This window comes from Cavia porcellus, unplaced genomic scaffold (genome assembly GCF_034190915.1).
Source record: "Cavia porcellus strain 051 isolate PalLab524CR breed Dunkin Hartley unplaced genomic scaffold, mCavPor4.1 scaffold_26, whole genome shotgun sequence".
NCBI lineage: Eukaryota > Metazoa > Chordata > Mammalia > Rodentia > Caviidae > Cavia > Cavia porcellus.
In genome coordinates this window covers 32,485,684-32,496,871 of record NW_026947509.1, presented here as the reverse complement: position 1 = coordinate 32,496,871, position 11,188 = coordinate 32,485,684, and positions in this window count along the sequence as shown.

Sequence of the window (11,188 nt, the reverse complement as noted above, 5' to 3'; positions counted from 1 at the left end):
AAGAGGAAGGAATAAAATGAATGAAAATAGGAAAAGAAGAAGTTAAATTATCATTATTTGCAGATGACATGATACTCTACATAGAAGACCCCAAAAACTCCATTAAAAGACTACTAGAGGTAATAAATTCAGCAACATAGCTGGATACAAAGTCAACATTCAAAAATCAATAGCATTCCTGTACACAAACAAAAAGCTCACTGATAGAGAAATTATGGAAATATTGCCTTTCACAATAGCATCTAAAAAAATCAGATACTTAGGCATCAAACTAACCAAGAATGTGAAAGATCTATATGCTGAAAATTATACTACTCTGAAAAAAGAGATCAAAGAGGATATTAGAAAATGGAAGGTTATTCCTTGCTCTTGATTATGAAGAACCAACATTGTGAAAATGACCACACTCCCAAAACTGTTACACAGATTCAATGCAATCCCAATCAAAATACCATTAACATACCTTACAGATCTAGAGAAAATATTCCTAAAATTCATCTGGAAACAGAAAAAACCTAGAATAGCAAAAGTGATTCTGGGCAACAAAGGCAAGACAGGAGGCATCTCAATTCCTGACCTGAAACTATACTACAAAGCCACAGTAATAAAATCAGCATGGTAACTGGCAAAGAAATAGACCAGAGGATCAATGGAACAGAACATACAGAACAATGGAACAGAAGATACAAACACTACTACAAAGACACTCAACCACCTTATATTTAACAAAGGGGCCAAACATGTTCACTAGAAAAAAGACAGCTATTTTGTTTAATAGTATCAAGTTTGAGGGTATAGGCAACCACTTTGAAGGCAATAAGATTCACTATGATGCCCATTATGGTTTGACTATTATCTTCTTTTGAAGTCCTGTAAGGTCTCCAATGTTTAGGTTTTATTGGTTTTGTTCTGTACTGTTTGTTCAATTCTATTATACCTGATGATATAGGCAACTCTTTAAGATAGCAAGAGGCATAATGGTAACCATTGTTGATCACCTGGTATTTTGTTTTTATATCATGTACTATGTCCATCCTTCTGTTCTAACTAATTCTGTTTTGCTTTGTCACATTTGGTTTTATTCTCTTCAAAAAAATGTAATAAGAACTGTGGGAGTAATAAAATCCGAAATGTGTAATTGTTATTGTAAAAAAGAGAGGAAAAGAAAATGATCTAAAGGATATAACTGCATGTATATTTAAATGTGTAAGATAGAAAACCATATTACTAAGTTTTTGTTGGATCATTGAACAAAACTGTTTGCAATCTCACTGTTTGAATGTCCACTTTGTATGCTTTAATTTTGTAATTTCAACAACTATTTCTAAGATGACAATATGTAATCTATTAACTAGTGATTTCTTATTGTATTTCTTTCTTGAAATTCTGTATTACTTGTACCCTTTTACTGTTTTATTTTGTTTTTTTTCTTTTTAAATAAAAAACATGGTGTTGGAAAAAATTGGCTTTCTACACACTGAAGCCTGAAAATAAACCCACACCTATTACCATACACTAAACTAAAGTCAAAATGGATCAAGGATCTCAACATTAAAACAGAAACACTAAATCTACTGGGGGACAAGGTAGGTAGAAATCTTGGAGACATAGGGGTATGCAGAGAATTCATGAATAAAATGCAAACTGCATGGGAAATACTTCGAAGAATCAACAACTGGGATCTTATATTACTAAAAAGTTTCTGCACTTCTAAAGAAATCACTAACAAAGTGAAAAGAAAACCCAAAGAATGAGAAAATTTTAGCCAACAATCCTTCACACAAAAGACTTATATCTAGAACATATAAAGAACTGAAAAAACATCAAACCCCCCAAATTCAAAGATCCTGTCCAAAAATGGGCATCAGAGATGAATATACAGGTCTCAGATGAAGATATACACATGACAAATAAATACGAAGAAATGTTCACCATCACTGGCCATTCGAGAAATGCAAATTACAATAGCATTGAGATTTCATCTCAATCTGGAAAGAATGGCTGCCATCAAGAAAACAACTGATAACAAATGTTGGTGAGGATGCGGGGAAAAGGAACACTTCTTCACTGTGGGTGGGAGTGCAGACTGGTGCAACCACTGTGGAAATCAGTATGGAGATTCCTCAAAAAACTAGGATTGAAGCTTCCATTCAATCTAGCTATTCCTCTCCTGGGTCTTTTCCCAGAAACACTGAAAATGTCGTGTCACAGTGATATACTTGCACTCATATTCATAGCAGCACAATTTGTGATAGCTAAATCTTGGAAACAACTAAAATGCCCATCAACCACAGAGTGGATGAAAAAAATGTGGTATTTCTATACAATGGAATACTACTCAGCTATAAAAAGGTGATCTTGAGGCCTTTATACCTAAATGGAAGCAATTGAGAATATCCTCATATAGGCAATTCTATTAGAGATAGCGGGAGGCATTATGGTAACCATTGTTGATCACCTAGTATTATGCTTTTACATTATCCATTACGTCCACCCTTTTGATTTGACTGACTGTTCTGTTATGTCACATTTGGTTCTACTCTTTTCCAAAAAAGTAATAAGAACTGTGGGAGCAACAAAACCCAAAATGTGTAATTGTCATTGTACAAAAGAGAGGAAAAGAAAGTGCTCTAAACGATATAACTGCATGTATATTTAAGTGTATAACATAGATAATGATATTACTGAGTTTTGTTGGATCATTGAACAGAACTGTTTGCAGTCTCACTGTTGGAATGTCCACTTTATAAGCTTTAATTTTGTAACTTGAACAATTATTTCTAAGATGACAAAATGTAATCCATTAACTAGTGATTTCCTACTGTTTATTTTTTCTGTAAATCTGTATAAATTGTACCCTTTCTCTGCTTTTTTTTCTTTTTCTCCTTAAATAAAATTTTAAAAAAAGAGAGAATATCCTCATTAGTGAAATAAACAAGACTCACATTAGTAAATGTCACATTGTCTCTCTAGTGTAAAAAATAATAATAAATGGGAGAATAATGGGATCCAAAAAGGTATTGTGAAAGTGAAAGAGAAAGAAAGTGCTCTAAAGAGTATATTGGTATATATAGTATGTAAGATAGATGACCATATTAGTGAATATGTGTTGGATTATTGAACAGAAGGGTTTGCACTGTCAATGTCTGAGTGTCTAGCCACTTTTTATACTTTGATTTTGTGACTTTGGCAACTATTTTTAAGACAACAATGCATAATGTATCAACTAGCAATTTTATGATGTTAATTTTTTTTGAATTTGGTATTGTTCTACCTTTTTTTCTGTTTTCTTATTTTTAAAAATTTTTTCTTTCTTTGAAAAAAAAGAACAATATGCAATATAACAACCATTGTTAAATTTCTTTCATTATGTTTTTTTTTTTTTTGAGACAGGGTTTTGCTTTGTAGTTCAGGCGGCCTTGAGCTCACTTTGCAGCCCAGGCTGGTCTCGAACTTGCAAGGATCCTCCCACCTCAGCCTCCGGAGTGCTGGGATTACAGACGCGAGGGCTAAATTTCTTTCATTATGTTTTAAAAACTCATCTTGTTATTGTTTTGGGTTTGTTGTTTTTGTTTATCTCTTTTGATTTTTGTTTTTCTTTTCTGACTTTTTCTTTTAAAAATAAAAAAAAAAAGAAAAAGAAAATAGGAGCCCAGCTCATGACACTGATTTTTGCACTGGTTTCTTAAAATGTCACCAAAGGAGAAGAAACAACATGTAAAAGTAGGCAAGCAAGACTAAATTAAATTTTGAAATAGTGTGCACAGCAAAAGAAATGATCAAGAAAATGGAAAGGCAAGTTATAGAATGCAAGGAAACATTTATAAAGCATAAATCTGATAGGAAGTTAATAGCTAAAATATATAAGGAACTGCTACAATTCAACAACAGAAACTCAAATAACCTAACTTAAAAGTGGGCAGAAGACTTGCACAGATATTTCTCCAAAGAAGATGTACAAGTGACTGAAAGGCATAAGGAAAGCTGCTGAGGAAAATGCAAATCAGAATGAGATATCAGCTCATGTTTGTAACACAGCCACCTCCCAAAACCAGAAAATACAAGAGGGTAGGTGAGGATTTATGGAAATCAGATCCCTTGAACACTGTTTGCAGGAATGGAAACCAAGGTAGCTGCTATGGAAAAACAATGTGCAGATTTCCCAAAAGCTTAAATTAGAATCGCCTTACAGTCCAGCAATTCCACATCTGGGTATTTAGCACAGTTGAAATCAGGTTTGTAAGGAGACATTTACATTCCTATGTTCACTTCGGCTGTACACACAGCAGCTAAAAAGTCCACAGATGGATGGGTAGGAAGAGAAAGAATGTGGTACCCAATCTGGTGGAATAGTATTCAGACACAAAAAATCCGGTCATGGGCTGTCATACAGAGGAAACTTGAGGAGATTATGCTAAATCAAATAAGCCCGTCACAGAATGACAGTTACTTCCTGATTCTACTTATCTGTGGTAACTAAAGTAACCAAACTCGGAAGCAGAAGCAGAATGACAGTTATAATAGATTGAAATGGGCACAGGAAAAGGGAGAGCTTCTATTTAATGGGTACAGAGTTTTGGCCATGCAGATGAGAAGGTTCTAGAGACCTGCAATGCAGTATTGTTGCCATGATTAATGTTGTTGTGTTGCATACTTAGAAGCTGTTAGAGGGTGGATCTCACATCAGCTGTTGCTACATCAAGAATAATAATGATATAAAAATGGGTGCTCCGTTACTCTGGGCAATTTGGGGGATTGTGATAAGCAGTGTTTCTTTTTTAACCTATGGTGTGCATAGTAAAAAATACAATTTTATCATTTTCAGCTAGTAAAATTTGGAGGATGTTTATTGCTACACTACTACTAAGTTTTTCCTAACTGATAATTCATTCTTGAAAAAAATCTCTAATTTTCCTGGGAAGAACTATGTTTCATCTTTAAAATTTGTTTTTTTGGCACTGTCAGAAATTCAACTCAGAAACTATGAGAAATAGAAATATCTTCTCGGTATTATTTGTGGGGGCTCTTAATTCTAGCTTTCCTTCAGGACTTTGCATTTAAGCATTGCCTTCCACCCTCTTGCACATCTGTCTTTCTGGAAATGCCCTGTCTCTGCTCTACCACAGAACGCAAACCTTCTCCTTCCTGCGACTCGAGGTGGCAGTGATTATTACTTACCAGCCCAGTATCTATTCCCCTAGTTAACAAACTTATTTCCTAGCCTCCTTCACAGTAGGTTGGCTCTATAACTTAATTTTGGCCAGTGAGGAATAAGCAGGTATTAGAGATATTGGAAAGGACCCTTAAAGGAATGAGGCTCATCCCTTTTATCTTTTTTTTTTTTTTTTCAACAAGCTGCACAGAATAGAATGTGATGGCTGGAGCTTTGGTAGCCATTTTGGATTCCATTTTGGACAAAGATGAGATCTTTGTCCAAAATGACAAAATGTCCAAAAGGAGTTTGGGTCCCTGATAATTGTGGGGTCACCAGATGGCTTGTCTTCTTTCTTACTGTTTTCCTAATGAGAGAAAAAAAGGTTTTATCATATTTAAGCTGGTATTGAATTTTTGGTCAAGTTAGGATGAAGTTGATTCAAACCAATCTTTCCTTTTACTTAGCTAATTCCCTTGTTTTGAGACAGAGACCACGCTAGAGAAAGGGGAAAAACTCCTGGGCCTTTAACCAATTTATTTATTTATTTATTTATTTATTTATTTATTTTTTTTTTTTTATTTAAGAGGAAAAAGGGAAAAACACAAAACAAAACAAAGCAGTGTAACTTTAACCAATTTATTAATAAAATCCCACCTTGTACTTTCCTCTGAGGCTGTCAAGGCTGTTAAATTTGCTTTTGCTAAAACGAACAAACAATCAAACAAAAATAATGACTTCACGTGGACCTTGAGACACCCAAGAGATAAAGAAGAACAAAACTTGACCCTCATTTTGTATTAATCTCTCTTATCACCTTAAAGGCACGGATCAGACACTTGCTTAGCTCTGCATATGAGCATATGATGCATACAGAGAGCATCTGTCCGTCTAAAAGTCAGCAAAACAAGACCAATTAGCTGAGAAATTATATAACCTAGTTCATCTAACTGGAAGATCGAGGACACCAAAAACAGAGATTTACAGAGACCTTCGGCCACTCCCAGGAGTCTCCTGTCATTGCCCTAAATCTGTGGTCGCCTTGGGTTCCAGCAGAATCTCCACAAAATGGAGACCACCCCAAGCAGAGAGACTATAGGGAGAGCAAATCACTCTGCTTTGCAGACCTAACCACCCTGTGGAGCAGTAAGAATTCCTTCCATGGCCATCTTGCAAGATCAGAGCTGATGCAGTGATCAGCCAGACCCTGCTCATCTCAGACTGCTGTAAGAAGAGCCTTGTTCCTTTTTCTTGATGCATCCTAAATGTGAGAAGACGTCCAGGACCTCACCAAGCTGACTTGAGGTCCCCATCTCTCTAGCGGAACCTCCTCAAATCCTGCTGTTAAAAGTAGGCCTTATCAGCTGAGAAGATAATGAGATTCATTATAACGCCCATTCTCGTTGACTTCTATCTACTTTTGAAGACCTACAATGTCTCCAATGTTTTGGTTTTGTCGGTTTTGTTCTTTACTGTTTTGTTCAATTGTATTATAACTAATGATATAGGCAATTCTATTAGAGATAGCGGGAGGCATTATGGTAACCATTGTTGATCACCTTGTATTATGTTTTTATATTATCTATTATGTCCACCCTTTTGACTTGACCGATTCTGTTCTGTTATGTCTCATTTGGTTTTACTCTCTTCCAAAAAAGCAAGAAGAACCGTGGGAGCAATGAAACCCAAAACGTGTAATAGTCATTGTACAAAAGAGAGGAAAAGAAAGTGCTCTAAACTATATAACTGCATGTATAATTAAGTGTATAAGATAGAAAATGATATCACAGAGTTTTATTGGATCATTGAACAGAACTGTTTGCAGTATCATTGTTGGAATGTCCACTCTACAAGCTTTAATTTTGTGACTTGAACAATTATTTCTAAGATGGCAATATGTAATCCATTAACTAATGATTTCCTATTGTTCATTTTTTTCTTCTGTAAATCTGTATAACTTGTACCCTTTCACTGTTTTTTTTTCTTTTCTCCTCAAATAAAAAATTTATAAAAAAAAAAAAAAAGTAGGCCTTAATCATCTTTTTGGCATGGTACCACTGTGCCTCAGTGGTCATCAGAAAGACACCTCACCGGAGTGGAAGCCACACTCTTGGCCTCAAGGTATGTAACTCCAGGTTTCTAGGAACTTGGTTAGGATTCATCGTGTCTATTAGCATGTCTGGGGCCAAGAGGCCCTGAGTGAAGAAACCTGTTTCCCTTTTCCTCCTCTGAGGATTCCTGGACTCACTGTACCACAGAACCGTGATTTTCTTTGTTTGCATGTAATACATATTTATATCCCTGAGCTTTGGAGAAACTAGGCCATTCTGGATTTCATTATCAGCAAGGCTTTGGAGCAGGTGTCTATGTTGGGCTTCTACCCGCTACGAAGTGCTCACATCCTGTCTTGTAACTGTGACAAAACAAAAGTGTCTATAGACATTTCCAAATGCCCCGATGGGCAGAATTCCCCTGATTGAGAACCAGTGCTGCATCACTGCTTCTCAGATTCCCATGGGAGCTTGTGAGATACAGATGGCCAGGTCTCTCCAGATGCTTGGCTCACGGGTTCCACAGGGCTGGAGAATAAGTGTTTTCAGCTCCTGCCTGTTGGAGCTTCTGCTCTGCTCTGTAGATAAACATGACCTCTCTTGTAAGAGCAAACAAACCAGTGATACTGACATTTCCAGAACACAGAAAGGGCCTGACTCTAGGCCGGCAAAGTAAATTTTGACAGTGGCAATCAGAGGTTTAATTCTGGTAAGAAATTGGAAAGCAGCCACCAAATCTGATTTATAGATCAGATGAAGATTGAATTTAAATTTGGCTTTAAATTTACTGATTTTTCTCCAATAATATTAGTACAGAGATGACAAAAATGAAATGAATCAACCCCAAAAGAAATGATAAAGGTGATAGCAATGATTCTGGTCCATGCCACGCCACTCACCCATCTTAATTCACAGTGCTCCCAATTCCTGTTATTAAAATTTCTGTGACGGATTTTTATATAAAATGTCCAGGGCGACATCAAAAAGGTACACAGTGCTTTGAACTTTGTGCCACATGATTTTTAATACCTAAATGATTTTTGTTGGAACAGCAGGAAATTACCAGAATGAATGCCATTCACAGTTCTGCAGATCGGAGAAAAAGTAGCAAAATGGCCCGCCTTACAATGGGTGGCTTATGTTTAATCTTTCAGGTTTACTACACATGACAGAACTCTGCAAAGGCCTTTTTAAATCACTGCTTTTTAGCACTCATCAGTGCCTGCCCTGCATGCCTGGCCTTAACATTTAATTGTAGCCAAGAGGATCTGGGCAGCACAGAGATCTATTCCCACGCCAGCAAGCTGCAACAGAATCAATGACCCTGTGCCGGAAACATCATTTCATTGTTGTCTCTCTCATCTCCCCGCTCTCTTACAATTACTTTTATTGCTACGTGCATTTAATGAGGCCGTGGAGTTTGCAGCCAGATGGTTCTCTTAGTTAAATCTAGAAGACTCTAATGGGATTGGGTTCAGACCAGGTTACAAACAACAGCATAACAGATTTCAGTGGTCACCGCCCCCTAGCACACGGCCCAGAGGACCTGTTACATGACAGAAATGGGTACTGACTTCAGACAGAAGGACTTGGCACCAAATTCTGAGATACCCAGTGGGTTCCCTCACTCACTCACGCAACAAGTGCTCCCTTGGGGGCTCCTCTGGGGGCTCTCAGAGTGACACAGATCAGGGAGTCACCATCTCTACTTCTCCGAGCTTGTGGTCTACTCCAGAAGAAAGGTGACTGCAAAATAATCAGCAGATGTCTATGCATGTGTGATAATTGCCAGGGAGAGAGGAAGCAGAGAGTCAGAGGGAAGGGCTTGGTGGAAGGGTTGTAGAAGCAGGAGGTGAGTCCAGGCGTCTCTCTGAGGGGTGCCTTGTAGGCTGTGGCTTGATTAATGTGAGGCAGCTGGCCCCCGGAGTAAGAACACCATTACAAAAGCCCACAGTGGAAGTCCTTGAGAGTCAGGGTTTGTCAGCTTTCATTACTGTAACAAAATGCCTGAGATAATCCAATTATAAATAAGAAAGGTTTATTTCTCTCACACTTTTGAAGATTTTGGGTTATGACTGGCCAGCCTGGTGGCTCTCTGGGCCTGTGGTGACACAGTCCACCATACTGGGAGGGTGTAGTGGAGAACACTGCTCACCTCAAGGCCAGATGAAGAGGAAGGAGGACAGGAAAGAGACTGGAACCTTCAGTGTCTTTTCAGGGATGTCCCAGTGACCTAAAATGCCCCATGAAGTCCGCTTTTCCCCCACCATCTTCCAGTTGTGCAAAGCTGAGCATCAAGCCTTTAATGCATGGACCCTTTGGTGACAACCAGCTCCAAAGGACACTTGGATGGCCAAGGACCCTGGAGCACTGGAATCTGGTAGGGTGGCCCAGGAGCAGGTGCAGAGCAGTCGGGAAGCACTGGCCTGGAGCTGTGGTTGAGCAAACAAACGGGCGTGTGGACCCTCAGGTTACCCTGGGAGTCCAAACACCATTGTGCTCAAATGCTGATGAGTGTCTTGTAGAAGCACCTTTGGGTGACGGCAGTGAGTATTCACAGGTGCCTTGCGGTTCGGTCAATGAGAAAAGCCATCAGAAACATGGTTTTGCTTGGCAAAAGTATATACTATGGGGCAGTGACAGTGGAAACAGACAAAAAACCCAGGCAGGCTCTTGATGGCAAAGGTTGCCTTGTGGATGTGGCGATAGTTTACGTCTGTCACCATGGCTGTTCCCGGCCTCTTCCCTCCTGCTAGCCTGTCCCTGGGGAGCACTGGAACCTCACCACATTGTCTGGCAAATGTGATGGTTCCCTCCCCCAGCTTTCCCTTGCTGTTCTTTTTCTTGGCCAAGTTACCTTCTCTCCTGTGGATGACCTTGCAGCTATCAAAGCTGAGATGAAAGAGACTCATGAGTCCCTGGATTTCATGGGTTCCAAGAGACCCATGAATTCCTGCCAGAGACCCATTTCTCAGTCTTTCTTCAGTCCCTGTCCGAATTTTCATTGTCATTGAGACCTCCTTAGCTGGTGCTTCTATTTGATTTTATATACAGAGTGGGCTAGAGTACTAATTCACTCAAGAGAGACTCCAGGTCTGTTCCTCTGCTCTGACTCCTGGCCACCATGAAATGAGCACCTTCTTCTACCATACACCTCCGTCATGATGTGTCTGCCTTGGAACCCCCAGCCATGGACTGAATCTTCTGAAACCATGAGCAAAACTAAATCCTCCCTTCAAGTTATGTACGTCAGGTATTTGGTTCCAGGGATGAAAAACTGACCAATACATTTTTCTAAGTCATCCCCTGAGGGCTTGTTATTCAGTCCTCATGTGATGTGTCATCTTGGGTAGACACATTTGGTATCTGGACATTTTGAGGAACATTATTCTAAATGTTTTAATCAATAGATTTTGAGTTAAGCAAATAACTTCATTGTGTGTATGTATATATGTCATTCAACCAGCTGAAGATCTGAGCAAAAAAAAAAAAGGCTGACCAGTAGGAGGGAATTTTGCCAGTGGTTGGCCTTTGTACTGGACAATAGGTCTTCCCAGGCTGCCAAAGCCAATTCCTTAAAATAAACCTTTCTTCTTCCCTCCATTCATCTTGTGAGTTCTCTTTAATTGCAGAACCCTGTCTATCCATTTATGCCCATTTTATAGGTGAGGAAATTGAGCCACAGAGGTGTTGAGAACTGCAACCAAGGACACACACTAGTGAGGACATAGCAGAGCTGAGATTGCAGGGCTGGGCTTTCTGAGCCCAGGCTTCTGTTGATGTTATGAATGCTCATACAATCACCTTTACACAATGTGCATGGTGTTTCCTGCAGAGCATTTCTCTTTTTAATAATTCACAGCCCTCCTTGGGTTCATGCACTGCATAAAAACTGTTACAGGGGGAGCCTACTAATGTGCAAAAATGTCCACGAGCAAGAAGATTAGTGAGCAGAATTGTGTTGCAGCTTCTTACATCACCTATG